The following is a 19,863-nucleotide window of genomic DNA, read 5'->3' as shown; positions in this document are numbered from 1 at the left end:
TACTACTTGTAACAAGATTAGCCAAACAGTCAGCAGGATATCAAGTGATCCAGGCAACTCCCAACAGTGAATGGTCCCTACAACCGCGGCTTATGTAAAGGGTCAGCTTACCAGCACAGGGGGAGACAGAGGAGGAGGGTCCTGCCATTTTTTTCTCCATATTACTGATGCTGGTTTTTAACGTTTGTATCAATAAAGATGATGTTTATATATACCTTTACCATATGCTCCGTGTTCTCCTATTTTCATGTGTATGGTATGGAGCGGACATAATTTGTACTGCTGATATGACTTTGGGATTTGTGTTAATAATAATATTGTCTGGCATGATTCCTGTTTGGTGATTACAATATACTGTAGTCTAACATCGATCTAGAGATTTACACCCAACACCTATATTAATTGAGCTTGGTCCATTATCTATACATTTTTGTGGTCTGTGTAAATAATACACCATGTTAAATAAAATGTTTTCCAGCTCTCATATTTTCCTTTATTTATTGTACATGGTAAGCTCTAAAGGTGGGCAATAAAGATGAGCAACTCGCTTCTATGTGAATTCATTTGAATTCATGTGAATTTTGAAAAAAAAAATTAGATTTGCCTGAATCTGAATTTGTGGGGTATTTGCCTCCTGTAAATCAAGCAAAATGTTAAGCTGCGGTTTAAAACAAAATAGTACACTCGCCCTGCTGCTCTACTGTCCTGCCTGCATCTTCCAGTCATGTCCTCCACTGGCTCCCTCCAGCTCTAGTCTCTTCCAGTCTTCATGACAGGGAACATCCTCTTCTGCTTCTGCCTACACTTTAGGGCAGTCCCACACGTCCAGATAATTCCGGTACCGGAAAAATCGGTACCGGAATTATCCGTGTCCGTGTGCCCGTGCGTTTCTGTGGCACATCAGTGTGGCACACGTGCGGCACACGTGTTCCGCCCGTGTGCCGACTGGGTACCACACGGAGCGTGCAGGAGACAGCGCTAGAGATAAGCGCTGTCCCCTGCATCTGGTGCTGAAGCCGCCATTCATATCTTCTCTGCAGCAGCGTTTGCTGTAGAGAAGATATGATAAATCCTTTTTTTTTTGTTTCTCGTGTTTAAAATAAAGATCCTTGTCCCCACTCCCCTCCCAGCCCCTGTGAGCCCGCCCGCTGTTATTCAAATACTCACCCAGCTCTTTCGCAGTGTCCTGTCCTCGCCGCACCTTCTGTATGAGCAGTCACGTGGGGCCGCCGATTACAGTAATGAATATGCAGCTCCACCCCTATGGGAGGTACGTGTTTTACACGGACCCATTGACTTTAATGGGTCCGTGTAATCCGTGCGCTCCCACGAACACTGACATGTCTCCGTGTTTTGCACACGGACACACGGTCCGTGAAAACTCGCTGACATGTGCAGAGACACATTGATTTCAATGTGTCTACGTGAGTCAGTGTCTCCGGTACGTGAGGAAACTGTCACCTCACGTACCGGAGCCACTGACGTGTGAAACCGGCCTTACACAGTTACTTCTTGTACTAGGAAAGCCTTTGAAGACACGCATTGTGATTTCATGAGAGCAAAACATGATGGCGAGCATGTCAGTATTTCAGGTGAATTATGTTGATACGTTCTGACTTCATGTCATCACAAGGTGTGAGATCACCCTGAACAGGAAGTGCCAGAACCGAAGGAAGAGGTAGGAGACTAGAAGTGTCCAGAGCTGGAACCAGCGGAGGACCAGATGCGGAGCTGGGCAGCCTGATAGATGGGAGGCAAGGTAGTATACAGTCATGGCCGAAAGTGTTGGCACCTTTGAAATTGGTCCAGAAAATTAATAAATTCTTACAGAAAATTATTGCAATTGCACATGTTTTACTATACACATATAATGTCCTATATACTTCACAAATACTTGCTACTTTGCTTTGGTATAGCACATAAAATGCATTTTCAAGGCACTGTACACCCATATGTCCTACATTTCATTCATACCACCGTTACAATACTCAGGGAGGGTTCACATAAATCACAATTCACCAATTCAGTTCAAGCGCTGATATTACTCCAAACTGATGATTCCTGAAGCCCTGTCTGACTGACTGAATGGGTGTGCAGTATTTTGCCTTCCGACATTGGTTTGTTACTAAAAGATTGAGAGTCTCCGTGATAATTATTTACAATGGAAATCTCAGGTGGATTTCTGATAACCTTTCTGGTTATATGGATACTATCATTAAAGTTTATCTTCCATTAGACACTTATGTCACTACACTGTTGCACAATATTCTTGAGGTTTTGTGTTTTTTTTCTTCCTTGTGCAATAAGACTATTTGCAGATTTATGTTTAGTGCACTTTTACCAACCACATACTTCCTGAATTCATATTCATTTGCATGTTTGTCACACTTAAATGTTTCAGATCACCAAACAAATTTAATTATTACTAAATAGATATAATCCAAAAAAACGAAGACAGCACTCCAATAGAAAAAAAGATGTGGTTTATTAGCCCATGTGTAACGTTTCAGTCCAAAATGTGGACATTTCTCAAGCAGAGAAAGGTCCACATTTTGGACTGAAACGTCGCACATGGGCCAATAAACCATATCTTTTTTTCTATTGGAGTGCTGCCTTCTCTTTTTTGGATTATAGCATGAGGTTTGGTACATACCTGGAAGGATTTTTTGCACCCTTTATTTTTCGTTTGGTGCTGCTTTTTGTTATCTTTTTCTCTACTAAATAGATAGATATACACACTGGCGCTTGCCTACTCGAGAAAGAAAGTACAATGAATCTCAGATGCAGCTGGTGAAAATAACAGGCTCTATGCCAGCTCCTGTAAAAATACTGGTTTAGGTAAATAATAACGGATCACCGCGCAATAACTGAGATAGATTGAATCGTGTACACTCACACACTAGACGAGTCTGTATGGAGCGTGCTCAGAGATGAATGTAATTGTTCATCCGTTTGGATAGTAAGGCTGATGAAAATAGTGGTGAAAAAATGATAAATAAATAAATGTATATTCTTTTTTTTCTTTATTTATCTATATATATATAAATGTAATTGAACTATCTACTGATTAAGGAAACAATGTACTCATGGGTGCATGCAGGAATCCATGAAAAAGGGAGATAGCTCTAAAATAAAGTGCTGAGTGCTGATTTGACAGGATGGTTGGGCCCCGTGTACTTGCTGGCTAATGTGCTTGGTCAATTAAGCAGCTGGGTGTGCAGTATGAGCAGGAGTATCAAGACAGGGGTAAATGAGTGGTAATTAGAGTTGAGCGACCTTGACCTTTTTAGAGTCGAGCCGGGTTTTGTGAAACCCGACTATGTCCAAAGTCGGGTCGAGTGAAATCGGCCGATTATGACGTAAAGTCGGGATCGACCGAAACACGAAACCCAATGCAAGTCAATGGGGCAGCATAGTCGGCAGTGAGTGGGGGCCAGGAAAACACCTAGAGTACACATTTTAATGTCAATACCATCCATTCTTCTTAATGAAGCTTGTCAAGCGTAATTTACCTTATAATAATTGGAAGGCATTTGAAATTGGGGGTCATTTGGCTAAAGTTGTGGGGGGTAGGGCTGGTTCAAGTAATTAGTGGGCCCAGGAAATCTGGACCACGTCACGGCAGTGGAGCAGGGAGAGGTAAGTATTTCAACTTTGCAAGTGCTGTGAACCTGAGCAAGCAGGGGGGGCCCACTCGTTGGCATTGGCACTGGCACAGGGCCCCTCAAAGTACAGCGGTGTGTTTGCACGGCGGGGGCGCCTCCCACCGGCAGCAACACTTTTGCGTACTATGAGAGGCCCTGTGCCAGTGACGTCGCCAACTAGTATTCCTCCCCCCACCTGATGAAGGAACCTGCACTTTCATCTGCACCTTCCTCTTTGTCCCCGTGTAAGGTGGTATGGTATGCGGGAAGAGCAACCTGACTTTCAGCAGGGTCACAATGTTGTTGTGTAGCGTGCACGGGGAATGTTGCGTTATGGGTCAATGTACCAGCAGACTCATCTATCACTGGCTGGGCAATGGGCACGATGAAGTGGAAACACAGATATAGGCCCAAAGAAGAAAGTGGGCTAAATGCAGTTCAAAATTGGTAACACAGGAATAACCAGGGGGCATTGCAGTGGAGGACAACTGGAATGAGAGGCTGACACAGAGAGTAGGGCCAAATCAGTAAGTAGTCGAAATGCAGTTCAAAATTGGCAACCGTAGTAAACAGGCGGCACAGCTTTGTTCAGTGGAGGAGAACAGCAAGGAGTGGCAGACACCGATAGTAGGCCCCAACCCAACTAGTAGGCCAAATGCAGTCTAACATTAACAACTACTTAACGAGAGCCTGAAAATGGAATTTCAGGACAGGAAACCAGGAGAACAGCAAGGAGTGGCAGACACCGATAGTAGGCCCCAAACCAACTAGTACGCCAAATGCAGTTGTTCCATTTAACCACAATTTAATGAGAGCCTGAAGATAGAAGCTCAGGAAAGGCAACCTGGGGAACACCTTGGAGTGTAACACACCATCTCTCTCCACCCCATACCCAATTTGTAGGCCTAATGCAGCCTACTTTCCGACACCTACTAAACGAGAGCATGAAGATCGAAGCTCAGGAAAGGCAACCTGGGGAACACCTTGGAGTGTAACACACCATCTCTCTCCACCCCATACCTATTTTTTAGGCCTAATGCAGTGTACTTTTCTACAACTACTAAACGAGAGTCGGAAGACCGAAGCAATGGCAAGGAAACCTGGGGAACACCTTGGAGTGTAACACACCATCTCTCTCCACCCCATTCCCCATTTTTTAGGCCTAATGCAGCCTACTTTCCGACACCTACTAAACGAGAGCATGAAGATCGAAGCTCAGGAAAGGCAACCTGGGGAACACCTTGGAGTGTAACACACCATCTCTCTCCACCCCATACCCATTTTGTAGGCCTAATGCAGCGTACTTTTCTACAACTACTAAACGAGAGCATGAAGATCGAAGCTCAGGAAAGGCAACCTGGTGAAAACCTTGGAGTGTAACACAACCTGTCTCTACACCCCATACCAAATTTGTAGGCCTAATGCAGCGTAGTTTCCACCAACTACTAAACGAGAGCCGGAAGATCGAAGCTCATGAAAGGCAACCCGGGGAACACCTTAGTGTAACACAACCTCTCTCTACACCACGAAAGGGCTGATTCTTAGGAAGGAAGGCTGTTGTAAATAAGCATTGCGCGTCCGAGGGTGATTATATTCTTATTCGGTATCTACTCACCCTCGGACGCGCCATGCTTCTTGATTTGTAATTAATGTTTATTTGCAATGTGCTTTTGACTTACTCAATTAATTTTTTAATTATTGATTTTATTAAATTAGTAGTTTAACATCTTATTGGAAATAATTTAAAGGAGACGCGACAGGACAACACTCGGTGGATGCCATATCTGTGTTAACAACTCCAAAAAACTTTCAGTTAACTTCTTGCAGGAGAAAGAAATTGTAGCTGTTGGACCTTTGTAGTACAGTTCCAGATATTTGTTGTGTGTTTGTTTTGATTGTTAAAATGTCTGCATTTGAGATCTCAACACGATCTTATTTTTTATAATCAAATTAATTTTTAAAATATTTTATTAGGTTGGTTCAAGGGGTACACGGGCCGCAGTAGACAGGTCAGTGGAGGCCTAGTGGAAGGAGGGACCGCAGATGCGCCACTGTTTCACCCATACACAATTAGTAGGCCTAATGCAGCGTAGTTTCCAACAGCTACTAAACGAGAGCCGGAAGATCGAAGCTCAGGAAAGGCAACCTGGGGAACACCTTGGAGTGTAACACAACCTCTCTCTACACCACGGAAGGGCTGATTCATAGGAAGGAAGGCTGTTTTAAATAAGCATTGCGCGTCCGAGGGTGATTATATTCTTATTCGGTATCTACTCACCCTTGGACGCGCCATGCTTCTTGATTTGTAATTAATGTTTATTTGCAATGTGCTTTTGACTTACTCAATTAATTTTTTAATTATTGATTTTATTAAATTAATAGTTTAACATCTTATTGGAAATAATTTAAAGGAGACGCGACAGGACAACACTCGGTGGATGCCATATCTGTGTTAACAACTCCAAAAAACTTTCAGTTAACTTCTTGCAGGAGAAAGAAATTGTAGCTGTTGGACCTTTGTAGTACAGTTCCAGATATTTGTAGTGTGTTTGTTTTGATTGTTAAAATGTCTGCATTTGAGATCTCAACACGATCTTATTTTTTATAATCAAATTAATTTTTAAAATATTTTATTAGGTTGGTTCAAGGGGTACACGGGCCGCAGTAGACAGGTCAGTGGAGGCCTAGTGGAAGGAGGGACCGCAGATGCGCCACTGTTTCACCCATACACAATTAGTAGGCCTAATGCAGCGTAGTTTCCAACAGCTACTAAACGAGAGCCGGAAGATCGAAGCTCAGGAAAGGCAACCTGGGGAACACCTTGGAGTGTAACACAACCTCTCTCTACACCACGGAAGGGCTGATTCTTAGGAAGGAAGGCTGTTTTAAATAAGCATTGCACGTCCGAGGGTGATTATATTCTTATTCGGTATCTACTCACCCTTGGACGCGCCATGCTTCTTGATTTGTAATTAATGTTTATTTGCAATGTGCTTTTGACTTACTCAATTAATTTTTTAATTATTGATTTTATTAAATTAATAGTTTAACATCTTATTGGAAATAATTTAAAGGAGACGCGACAGGACAACACTCGGTGGATGCCATATCTGTGTTAACAACTCCAAAAAACTTTCAGTTAACTTCTTGCAGGAGAAAGAAATTGTAGCTGTTGGACCTTTGTAGTACAGTTCCAGATATTTGTTGTGTGTTTGTTTTGATTGTTAAAATGTCTGCATTTGAGATCTCAACACGATCTTATTTTTTATAATCAAATTAATTTTTAAAATATTTTATTAGGTTGGTTCAAGGGGTACACGGGCCGCAGTAGACAGGTCAGTGGAGGCCTAGTGGAAGGAGGGACCGCAGATGCGCCACTGTTTCACCCATACACAATTAGTAGGCCTAATGCAGCGTAGTTTCCAACAGCTACTAAACGAGAGCCGGAAGATCGAAGCTCAGGAAAGGCAACATGGGGAACACCTTGGAGTGTAACACAACCTCTCTCTACACCACGGAAGGGCTGATTCTTAGGAAGGAAGGCTGTTTTAAATAAGCATTGCGCGTCCGAGGGTGATTATATTCTTATTCGGTATCTACTCACCCTCGGACGCGCCATGCTTCTTGATTTGTAATTAATGTTTATTTGCAATGTGCTTTTGACTTACTCAATTAATTTTTTAATTATTGATTTTATTAAATTAATAGTTTAACATCTTATTGGAAATAATTTAAAGGAGACGCGACAGGACAACACTCGGTGGATGCCATATCTGTGTTAACAACTCCAAAAAACTTTCAGTTAACTTCTTGCAGGAGAAAGAAATTGTAGCTGTTGGACCTTTGTAGTACAGTTCCAGATATTTGATGTGTGTTTGTTTTGATTGTTAAAATGTCTGCATTTGAGATCTCAACACGATCTTATTTTTTATAATCAAATTAATTTTTAAAATATTTTATTAGGTTGGTTCAAGGGGTACACGGGCCGCAGTAGACAGGTCAGAGGAGGCCTAGTGGAAGGAGGGACCGCAGATGCGCCACTGTTTCACCCATACACAATTAGTAGGCCTAATGCAGCGTAGTTTCCAACAGCTACTAAACGAGAGCCGGAAGATCGAAGCTCAGGAAAGGCAACCTGGGGAACACCGTGGAGTGTAACACAACCTCTCTCTACACCACGGAAGGGCTGATTCATAGGAAGGAAGGCTGTTTTAAATAAGCATTGCGCGTCCGAGGGTGATTATATTCTTATTCGGTATCTACTCACCCTCGGACGCGCCATGTGTTATGGCTGGCAATCAGGCAACACAGCGTGCAGTAATCAGCGCACATACAGAGATCTGGCAATAACCAAAAACAATAGGACGAGCTCTGAGACGTGGAATCTTTGTAGACTGCAGTACCTGATCTATCCTCACACAACTATAAGCAGCAGTGGATTGCGCCTATAACTACCTATGCAACTCGACACTGCCTGAGGAGCTGACTAGCCTGCAGATAGAAATACAAGCCTGACTTACCTCAGAGAAATACCCCAAAGGAATAGGCAGCCCCCCACATATAATGACTGTTAGCAAGATGAAAAGACAAACGTAGGAATGAAATAGATTCAGCAAAGTGAGGCCCGATATTCTAGACAGAGCGAGGATAGCAAAGAGAACTATGCAGTCTACAAAAAACCCTAAAACGAAAACCACGCAAAGGGGCAAAAAGACCCACCGTGCCGAACTAACAGCACGGCGGTGCACCCCTTTGCTTCTCAGAGCTTCCAGCAAAAGTTAATAGCAAGCTGGACAGAAAAAACAGAAAACAAACTAGAAGCACTTATCTAGCAGAGCAGCAGGCCCAAGGAAAGATGCAGTAGCTCAGATCCAACACTGGAACATTGACAAGGAGCAAGGAAGACAGACTCAGGTGGAGCTAAATAGCAAGGCAGCCAACGAGCTCACCAAAACACCTGAGGGAGGAAGCCCAGAGACTGCAATACCACTTGTGACCACAGAAGTGAACTCAGCCACAGAATTCACTACAGTACCCCCCCCTTGAGGAGGGGTCACCGAACCCTCACCAGAACCCCCAGGCCGACCAGGATGAGCCACATGAAAGGCACGAACAAGATCTGGGGCATGGACATCAGAGGCAAAAACCCAGGAATTATCTTCCTGAGCATAACCCTTCCATTTGACCAGATACTGGAGTTTCCGTCTAGAGACACGAGAATCCAAAATCTTCTCCACAATATACTCCAATTCCCCCTCCACCAAAACAGGGGCAGGAGGCTCCACAGATGGAACCATAGGTGCCACGTATCTCCTCAACAACGACCTATGGAATACATTATGTATGGAAAAGGAGTCTGGGAGGGTCAGACGAAAAGACACCGGATTGAGAATCTCAGAAATCCTATACGGACCAATAAAACGAGGTTTAAATTTAGGAGAGGAAACCTTCATAGGAATATGACGAGAAGATAACCAAACCAGATCCCCAACACGAAGTCGGGGTCCCACACGGCGTCTGCGATTAGCGAAAAGCTGAGCCTTCTCCTGGGACAAGGTCAAATTGTCCACTACCTGAGTCCAGATCTGCTGCAACCTGTCCACCACAGAATCCACACCAGGACAGTCCGAAGACTCAACCTGTCCTGAAGAGAAACGAGGATGGAACCCAGAATTGCAGAAAAATGGAGAGACCAAGGTAGCCGAGCTGGCCCGATTATTAAGGGCGAACTCAGCCAACGGCAAAAAGGACACCCAATCATCCTGGTCTGCAGAAACAAAACATCTCAGATATGTTTCCAAGGTCTGATTGGTTCGTTCGGTCTGGCCATTAGTCTGAGGATGGAAGGCCGAGGAAAAAGATAGGTCAATGCCCATCCTACCACAAAAGGCTCGCCAGAACCTCGAGACAAACTGGGAACCTCTGTCAGAAACAATATTCTCAGGAATGCCATGTAAACGAACCACATGCTGAAAGAACAAAGGCACCAAATCAGAGGAGGAAGGCAATTTAACCAAGGGCACCAGATGGACCATTTTAGAAAAGCGATCACAGACCACCCAAATGACCGACATTTTTTGAGAAACGGGAAGGTCAGAAATGAAATCCATCGAAATATGTGTCCAAGGCCTCTTCGGGACCGGCAAGGGCAAAAGCAACCCACTGGCACGTGAACAGCAGGGCTTAGCCCTAGCACAAATTCCACAGGACTGCACAAAAGCACGCACATCCCGTGACAGAGATGGCCACCAGAAGGATCTAGCAACCAACTCCCTGGTACCAAAGATTCCTGGATGACCGGCCAGCACCGAACAATGAAGTTCAGAGATAACTTTACTAGTCCACCTATCAGGGACGAACAGTTTCTCGGCCGGACAACGATCAGGTTTATTAGCCTGAAATTTCTGCAACACTCTCCGCAAATCAGGGGAGATGGCAGACACAATGACTCCTTCCTTGAGGATACTCGCCGGCTCAGATAACCCCGGAGAATCGGGCACAAAACTCCTAGACAGAGCATCCGCCTTCACATTTTTAGAGCCCGGAAGGTATGAAATCACAAAATCAAAACGAGCAAAAAATAACGACCAACGGGCCTGTCTAGGATTCAAGCGCTTGGCAGACTCAAGATAAGTAAGGTTCTTATGATCAGTCAAAACCACCACGCGATGCTTAGCACCCTCAAGCCAATGACGCCACTCCTCGAATGCCCACTTCATGGCCAGCAACTCTCGGTTGCCCACATCATAATTACGCTCAGCAGCAGAAAATTTCCTGGAAAAGAAAGCACATGGTTTGAACACTGAGCAACCAGAACCTCTCTGTGACAAAACCGCCCCTGCACCAATCTCAGAAGCATCAACCTCGACCTGGAACGGAAGAGAAACATCAGGTTGACACAACACAGGGGCACAGCAAAAACGACGCTTCAACTCCTGAAAAGCTTCCACGGCAGCAGAAGACCAATTAACCAAATCAGCACCCTTCTTGGTCAAATCGGTCAATGGTCTGGCAATGCTAGAAAAATTACAGATGAAGCGACGATAAAAATTAGCAAAGCCCAGGAATTTCTGCAGACTTTTCAGAGATGTCGGCTGAGTCCAATCCTGGATGGCCTGAACCTTAACCGGATCCATCTCGATAGTAGAAGGGGAAAAGATGAACCCCAAAAATGAAACTTTCTGCACACCGAAGAGACACTTTGATCCCTTCACGAACAAGGAATTAGCACGCAGTACCTGGAAAACCATTCTGACTTGCTTCACATGAGACTCCCAATCATCTGAGAAGATCAAAATGTCATCCAAGTAAACAATCAAGAATTTATCCAGATACTCACGGAAAATGTCATGCATAAAAGACTGAAAAACAGATGGAGCATTGGCAAGTCCGAACGGCATCACCAGATACTCAAAATGACCCTCGGGCGTATTAAATGCCGTTTTCCATTCATCTCCCTGCCTGATTCTCACCAGATTATACGCACCACGAAGATCAATCTTAGTAAACCAACTAGCCCCCTTAATCCGAGCAAACAAGTCAGATATCAATGGCAAGGGATACTGAAACTTAACAGTGATCTTATTAAGAAGGCGGTAATCAATACACGGTCTTAGCGAACCATCCTTCTTGGCTACAAAAAAGAACCCTGCTCCCAATGGTGACGACGATGGGCGAATATGTCCCTTCTCCAGGGACTCCTTCACATAACTGCGCATAGCGGTGTGTTCAGGTACGGACAAATTAAACAAACGACCCTTAGGGAATTTACTACCAGGAATCAAATCGATAGCACAATCACAATTCCTATGCGGAGGTAGGGCATCAGACTTGGACTCTTCAAATACATCCTGAAAGTCCGACAAGAACTCTGGGATGTCAGAAGGAATGGATGACGAAATAGACAAAAATGGAACATCACCATGTACTCCCTGACAACCCCAGCTGGTTACCGACATAGAGTTCCAATCCAATACTGGATTATGGGTTTGTAGCCATGGCAACCCCAACACGACCACATCATGCAAATTATGCAGTACCAGAAAGCGAATAACTTCCTGATGTGCAGGAGCCATGCACATGGTCAGCTGGGCCCAGTACTGAGGCTTATTCTTGGCCAAAGGTGTAGCATCAATTCCTCTCAACGGAATAGGACACCGCAAAGGCTCCAAGAAAAATCCACAACGGTTAGCATAATCCAAATCCATCAGATTCAGGGCAGCGCCTGAATCCACAAACGCCATGACAGAATATGATGACAAAGAGCACATTAAGGTAATGGACAAAAGGAATTTGGACTGTACAGTACCAATAACGGCAGAGCTATCGAACCGCCTAGTGCGTTTAGGACAATTAGAAATAGCATGAGTAGAATCACCACAATAGAAACACAGTCTGTTCAGACGTCTGTGTTCGTGCCGTTCTACTTTAGTCATAGTCCTGTCGCACTGCATAGGCTCAGGCTTACTCTCAGACAATACCGCCAGATGGTGCACAGATTTACGCTCGCGCAAGCGACGACCGATCTGAATGGCCAAGGACATAGACTCATTCAAACCAGCAGGCATAGGAAATCCCACCATTACATCCTTAAGAGCTTCAGAGAGACCCTTTCTGAACAAGGCCGCTAGTGCAGATTCATTCCACAGAGTGAGTACTGACCATTTCCTAAATTTCTGACAATATACTTCTACATCATCCTGACCCTGGCATGAAGCCAGCAGATTTTTCTCAGCTTGATCCACTGAATTAGGCTCATCGTAAAGCAATCCCAGCGCCTGGAAAAATGCATCAACATTACTCAATGCAGAATCTCCTGGTGCAAGAGAAAACGCCCAGTCCTGTGGGTCGCCGCGCAAAAAAGAAATAATAATCAAAACCTGTTGAATAGGATTACCAGAAGAATGAGGTTTCAAGGCCAAAAATAGCTCAGGAACTTAGTTCTGTCACCAAAAAACAAATCAGGAATCGGAATTCTTGGTTCTAGCATCGATTTCTGATCAATAGTATCTTGAATCTTTTGTACATTTACAACGAGATTATCCATTGAGGAGCACAGAGCCTGAATATCCATGTCCACAGCTGTGTCCTGAAGCACTCTAATGTCTAGGGGAAAAAAAAGACTGAAGACAGAGCTAAGAAAAAAAAATGATGTCAGGATTTTTTTTTCTCCCTCTATTGGAAATCATTGGAATGGCTCCTTGTACTGTTATGGCTGGCAATCAGGCAACACAGCGTGCAGTAATCAGCGCACATACAGAGATCTGGCAATAACCAAAAACAATAGGACGAGCTCTGAGACGTGGAATCTTTGTAGACTGCAGTACCTGATCTATCCTCACACAACTATAAGCAGCAGTGGATTGCGCCTATAACTACCTATGCAACTCGACACTGCCTGAGGAGCTGACTAGCCTGCAGATAGAAATACAAGCCTGACTTACCTCAGAGAAATACCCCAAAGGAATAGGCAGCCCCCCACATATAATGACTGTTAGCAAGATGAAAAGACAAACGTAGGAATGAAATAGATTCAGCAAAGTGAGGCCCGATATTCTAGACAGAGCGAGGATAGCAAAGAGAACTATGCAGTCTACAAAAAACCCTAAAACGAAAACCACGCAAAGGGGCAAAAAGACCCACCGTGCCGAACTAACAGCACGGCGGTGCACCCCTTTGCTTCTCAGAGCTTCCAGCAAAAGTTAATAGCAAGCTGGACAGAAAAAACAGAAAACAAACTAGAAGCACTTATCTAGCAGAGCAGCAGGCCCAAGGAAAGATGCAGTAGCTCAGATCCAACACTGGAACATTGACAAGGAGCAAGGAAGACAGACTCAGGTGGAGCTAAATAGCAAGGCAGCCAACGAGCTCACCAAAACACCTGAGGGAGGAAGCCCAGAGACTGCAATACCACTTGTGACCACAGAAGTGAACTCAGCCACAGAATTCACAACAGCCATGCTTCTTGATTTGTAATTAATGTTTATTTGCAATGTGCTTTTGACTTACTCAATTAATTTTTTAATTATTGATTTTATTAAATTAATAGTTTAACATCTTATTGGAAATAATTTAAAGGAGACGCGACAGGACAACACTCGGTGGATGCCATATCTGTGTTAACAACTCCAAAAAACTTTCAGTTAACTTCTTGCAGGAGAAAGAAATTGTAGCTGTTGGACCTTTGTAGTACAGTTCCAGATATTTGTTGTGTGTTTGTTTTGATTGTTAAAATGTCTGCATTTGAGATCTCAACACGATCTTATTTTTTATAATCAAATTAATTTTTAAAATATTTTATTAGGTTGGTTCAAGGGGTACACGGGCAGCAATAGACAGGTCAGTGGAGGCCTAGTGGAAGGAGTGACGGCAGACAGGCATCAAAGGCCTAACATTGGGCTGGCTGTAGGCAAGTTAAAATTGGTTCCAGGGGAACACGGCCATCAGTGGCCTGGTCAGTGTAGTTGTAGTTGAAAGAACGGGACGCAGACAGGCTTCGAAGGCCTAACATAATAACATAGGGCTGGCTGTAGGCAAGTTAAAATTGGTTCCAGGGGAACACGGCCATCAGTGGCCTGGTCAGTGTAGTTGTAGTTGAAAGAACGGGACGCAGACAGGCTTCGAAGGCCTAACATAACAAACTTGGGCTGGCTGTAGGCACTTTTAAATTTGTTCCAGGGGTACATGGGCAGCAGTGTATGGTCAGTGGAAGTCTAGTGGAAGGAGTGACCGCAGACAGGCTTCCAAGGCCTAACATAACAAACTTGGGCTGGCTGTAGGCACTTTTAAATTGGTTCCAGGGGTACATGGGCAGCAGTGGTCTGGTCAGTGGAAGTCTAGTGGAAGGAGTGACCGCAGACAGGCTTCCAAGGCCTAACATAACAAACTTGGGCTGGCTGTAGGCACTTTTAAATTGGTTCCAGGGGTACATGGGCAGCAGTGGTCTGGTCAGTGGAAGTCTAGTGGAAGGAGTGACCGCAGACAGGCTTCCAAGGCCTAACATAACAAACTTGGGCTGGCTGTAGGCACTTTTAAATTGGTTCCAGGGGTACATGGGCAGCAGTGGTCTGGTCAGTGGAAGTCTAGTGGAAGGAGTGACCGCAGACAGGCTTCCAAGGCCTAACATAACAAACTTGGGCTGGCTGTAGGCACTTTTAAATTGGTTCCAGGGGTACACGGGCAGCAGTGGTCTGGTCAGTGGAAGTCTAGTGGAAGGAGTGACCGCAGACAGGCTTCCAAGGCCTAACATAACAAACTTGGGCTGGCTGTAGGCACTTTTAAATTGGTTCCAGGGGTACACGGGCAGCAGTGGTCTGGTCAGTGGAAGTCTAGTGGAAGGAGTGACCGCAGACAGGCTTCCAAGGCCTAACATAACAAACTTGGGCTGGCTGTAGGCACTTTTAAATTGGTTCCAGGGGTACACGGGCAGCAGTGGTCTGGTCAGTGGAAGTCTAGTGGAAGGAGTGACCGCAGACAGGCTTCCAAGGCCTAACATAACAAACTTGGGCTGGCTGTAGGCACTTTTAAATTGGTTCCAGGGGTACACGGGCAGCAGTGGTCTGGTCAGTGGAAGTCTAGTGGAAGGAGTGACCGCAGACAGGCTTCCAAGGCCTAACATAACAAAATTGGGCTGACTGTAGGCACTTTTAAATTGGTTCCAGGGTAACACGGCCAGCAGTGGCCTGGTCAGTGTAGTAGTTGTAGAAAGAAGGGACCGCAGACAGGCTTCGAAGGCCTAACATAACAAAAATGTCAAAACAATGGTATTGTCAGTGCCAGGCATTGAAGGATGTCAGCGCCTAGACTACACATTGGTGAAGCTGTGAGAGATAATTTTGCTAGTGGTAGAGCACTGTTTGAGCTGGGGGGGGAACTGTCTTGTGGCCGGCGGTACAGGCACAGGGCCCCTCATATTACAACGGTGTGTCTGACGTTGGGTGCGCACCACCACCGCCAGAGACACTTTATTGTACTATGAGGGACCCAGTGGCAGTGCCGTCGACCAAAAGCGGCCACACCCACCTCTTCAGACAAACAGCACTCTCAAGGGTCCAAGCGCAAAGTGTCGATAGCTCGGCCCCGTGTGGGGAGTTTGGCCATTTCGTGAGGTGGAAACATGTCGTATGCTGGACAATCAGGTGAAGAAAATTACGAGATTGGAAAAGTCATTCAGAATAGTCCACAGGCAAGACCTTTTCATAGGAAAGCTAGGTGTCAGCCGGGCAGGGTGGGGCAAAAGATTTTGAAATCCAGTTGTGGTTCATTTTAATGAAGGTTAGATCATCTACATTTTGGGTAGCCAGACGAGTCCTTTTTTCTGTTAGTATTGAACCTGCAGCACTGAATACTCTTTCTGATAGGACACTAGCTGCCGGGCAAGCAAGCTCCTGCAATGCATATTCTGCCAATTCTGGCCAGGTGTCTAATTTGGATGCCCAGTAATCAAATGGGAATGACGGTTGAGGGAGAACGTCGATAAGGGATGAAAAATAGTTTGTAACCATACTGGACAAATGTTGTCTCCTGTCACTTAGAATTGATGCTGCAGTACCTGTCCTATCTGCGGTCATAGAAAAATCACTCCACAACCTGGTCAGAAAACCCCTCTGGCCAACGCCACTTCTGATTTCTGCCCCTCTAACACCTCTGGTCTGCTGGCCCCTGGAGCTCGTGTGAGAACGATCACGGGCGCTGTGTGCAGGGAATGCCAGAAGCAAACGGTCAACAAGAGTTGATTGTTTTGTTGCTAATATTAGTTCCAAGTTCTCATGTGGCATAATATTTTGCAATTTGCCTTTATAGCGAGGATCAAGGAGGCAGGCCAACCAGTAATCGTCATCGTTCATCATTTTTGTAATGCGTGTGTCCCTTTTGAGGATACGCAAGGCATAATCCGCCATGTGGGCCAAAGTTCCCGTTGTCAAATCTGCGGTTGTGCTTGGTTGAGGGGCAGTTGCAGGCAAATCTACGTCACTTGTGTCCCTCAAAAAACCAGAACCCGGCCTTGCCACGCCACCAATTTCCCGTGCCCCCGGGAAAGCTTCCTCATTAAAAATATACTCATCCCCATCATCCTCCTCATCCTCCACCTCCTCTTCGCCCGGTACCTCGTCATGTACACTGCCCTGACCAGACAATCGCTGACTGTCATCAAGGCTTTCCTCTTCCTCTGGTGCAGACGCCTGATCCTTTATGTGCGTCAAACTTTGCATCAGCAGACGCATTAGGGGGATGCTCATGCTTATTATGGCGGTGTCTGCACTAACCAGCCGTGTGCATTCCTCAAAACACTGAAGGACTTGACACATGTCTTGAATCTTCGACCACTGCACACCTGACAACTCCATGTCTGCCATCCTACTGCCTGCCCGTGTATGTGTATCCTCCCACAAAAACATTACAGCCCGCCTCTGTTCGCACAGTCTCTGAAGCATGTGCAGTGTTGAGTTCCACCTTGTTGCAACGTCTATGATTAGGCGATGCTGGGGAAGGTTCAAAGAACGCTGATAGGTCTGCATACGGCTGGAGTGTACAGGCGAACGGCGGATATGTGCGCAAAGTCCACGCACTTTGAGGAGCAGGTCGGATAACCCCGGATAACTTTTCAGGAAGCACTGCACCACCAGGTTTAAGGTGTGAGCCAGGCAAGGAATGTGTTTCAGTTGGGAAAGGGAGATGGCAGCCATGAAATTCCTTCCGTTATCACTCACTACCTTGCCTGCCTCAAGATCTACAGTGCCCAGCCACGACTGCGTTTCTTGCTGCAAGAACTCGGACAGAACTTCCGCGGTGTGTCTATTGTCGCCCAAACACTTCATAGCCAATACAGCCTGCTGACGTATGCCAGTAGCTGCCCCATAATGGGAGACCTGGTGTGCAACTGTGGCAGGTGCGGATGGAGTGTTTGTGCGACTGCGGTCTGTGGACGAGCTCTTGCTTCTGCAGGAGGACGAGGAGGAGGAGGAGGAGGAGGGGGTGCGAACGGCTACAGACAACTGTTTACTAGACCGTGGGCTAGGCAGAACTGTCCCAAACTTGCTGTCCCCTGTGGACCCTGAATCCACCACATTTACCCAGTGTGCCGTGATGGACACGTAACGTCCCTGGCCATGCCTACTGGTCCATGCATCTGTTGTCAGGTGCACCTTTGTGCTCACAGATTGCCTGAGTGCATGGACGATGCGCTCTTTAACATGCTGGTGGAGGGCTGGGATGGCTTTTCTGGAAAAAAAGTGTCGACTGGGTAGCTCGTAGCGTGGTACAGCGTAGTCCATCAGGTCTTTGAAAGCTTCGCTTTCAACTAACCGGTAGGGCATCATCTCTAACGAGATTAGTCTAGCTATGTGGGCGTTCAAACCCTGTGTACGCGGATGCGAGGCTAAGTATTTCCTTTTTCTAACCATAGTCTCATGTAGGGTGAGCTGGACTGGAGAGCTGGAGATCGTGGAACTAGCGGGGGTGCCGGTGGACATGGCAGACTGAGAGACGGTGGGAGATGGTATTGTTGCCGCCGGTGCCCTAGATGCAGTGTTTCCTACTACGAAACTGGTGATTCCCTGACCCTGACTGCTTTGGCCTGGCAAAGATACCTGCACAGATACAGCAGGTGGTGCGCTAAATGGTGGTCCTACACTGCCGGAAGGGATGTTGCGTTGATGACTAGCTTCATTGGCCGAGGGTGCAACAACCTTAAGGGACGTTTGGTAGTTAGTCCAAGCTTTCAAATGCATGGTGGTTAAATGTCTATGCATGCAACTAGTATTGAGACTTTTCAGATTCTGACCTCTGCTTAAGGAAGTAGAACATTTTTGACAGATGACTTTGCGCTGATCAATTGGATGTTGTTTAAAAAAATGCCAGACTGCACTCTTTCTAGCATCGGATACCTTTTCAGGCATTGCAGACTGAGCTTTAACCGGATGGCCACGCTGTCCTCCACCAGGTTTTGGCTTTGCCACGCGTTTTGGGCAAGATACGGGCCCGGCAGATGGAACCTGTGGCGATGTTGATGCCTGCTGCGGCCCCTCCTCCTCCTCTGCTTCAGAACTGCTGCCGCCTGCACCCTGTTCCCCCAATGGCTGCCAATCGGGGTCAAGAACTGGGTCATCTAATAACTCTTCTTGTACCTCCTGCGCAACTTCGTCTGTGTCACCGTGTCGTTCGGTGGTATAGCGTTCGTGATGGGGCAACATAGTCTCATCAGGGTCTGATTCTTGATCAGCACCCTGCGAGGGCAATGTTGTGGTCTGAGTCAAAGGACCAGCATAGTAGTCTGGCTGTGGCTGTGCGTCAGTGCACTCCATGTCAGATTCAATTTGTAATGGGCATGGACTGTTAACTGCTTCACTTTTTAAGCCAGGGACGGTATGTGTAAAGAGCTCCATGGAGTAACCCGTTGTGTCGCCTGCTGCATTCTTCTCTGTTGTTGTTTTTGCTGAAGAGGACAAGGAAGTGACTTGTCCCTGACCGTGAACATCCACTAACGACGCGCTGCTTTTACTTTTACCAGTTTCACGAGAGGAGGCAAAAGAGCTAGAGGCTGAGTCAGCAAGATAAGCCAAAACTTGCTCTTGCTGCTCCGGCTTTAAAAGCGGTTTTCCTAATCCCAGAAAAGGGAGCGTTCGAGGCCTTGTGTAGCCGGACGACGAACCTGGCTCCACAGCTCCAGACTTAGGTGCAATATTTTTTTCCCCACGACCACCTGATGCTCCACCACTACCACTACCCTCATTACCAGCTGACAATGAACGCCCCCGGCCACGACCTCTTCCACTAGACTTCCTCATTGTTTTAAAAACGTAACCAAACTAACGTTATTTGTTGCAGTCACACAACTTACACGGTGAGCTATAACTTCAGTATGATTTAGCTACCCCTTTACAGGTTGGTGAGACCACAGCGAAAATCAGGGCCAATGTTACACACTCTTTTTTTGGTGGCTGCAAATTAGAGAGATGCCCCACACGCAGGACTGTCACTGAAGCACAAATGTTAATATTAATGTCACACTATTATTTTTTTTTTTTTTTTATTTTTTTCAGGAACACTTTAGAAACCGCAAAAAAAAAAAAAAATAGATTTTTGCAGGGAGAATTTAGAAAACAAATGTAACAAACTATATGCTTTCTATGGGCCACTGAGTGAGAGATGACGCACACAGGAATCAGAAGTGGCACACAAGCCCAGAGGCCAATATTTTTCTACCAATGATTGATGGAGT

The 19,863-nt window shown here is 45.7% G+C and overlaps 1 protein-coding gene across 2 annotated transcripts in view; it reads right to left on the bottom strand.

Moving 5' to 3' along the window:
- Nucleotides 1-19,863, bottom strand: part of ST6GAL1 (ST6 beta-galactoside alpha-2,6-sialyltransferase 1) — a 346,442-nt gene that overhangs the window by 218,412 nt on the left and 108,167 nt on the right. The gene's annotated exons all lie outside the window — the stretch shown is intronic.

This window comes from Ranitomeya imitator, chromosome 5 (assembly GCF_032444005.1).
Source record: "Ranitomeya imitator isolate aRanImi1 chromosome 5, aRanImi1.pri, whole genome shotgun sequence".
Taxonomy (NCBI): Eukaryota; Metazoa; Chordata; class Amphibia; order Anura; family Dendrobatidae; genus Ranitomeya; species Ranitomeya imitator.
The sequence above is the reverse complement of the archived record's forward strand: the minus strand, read 5'-3'. Positions and strand labels throughout refer to the sequence as shown.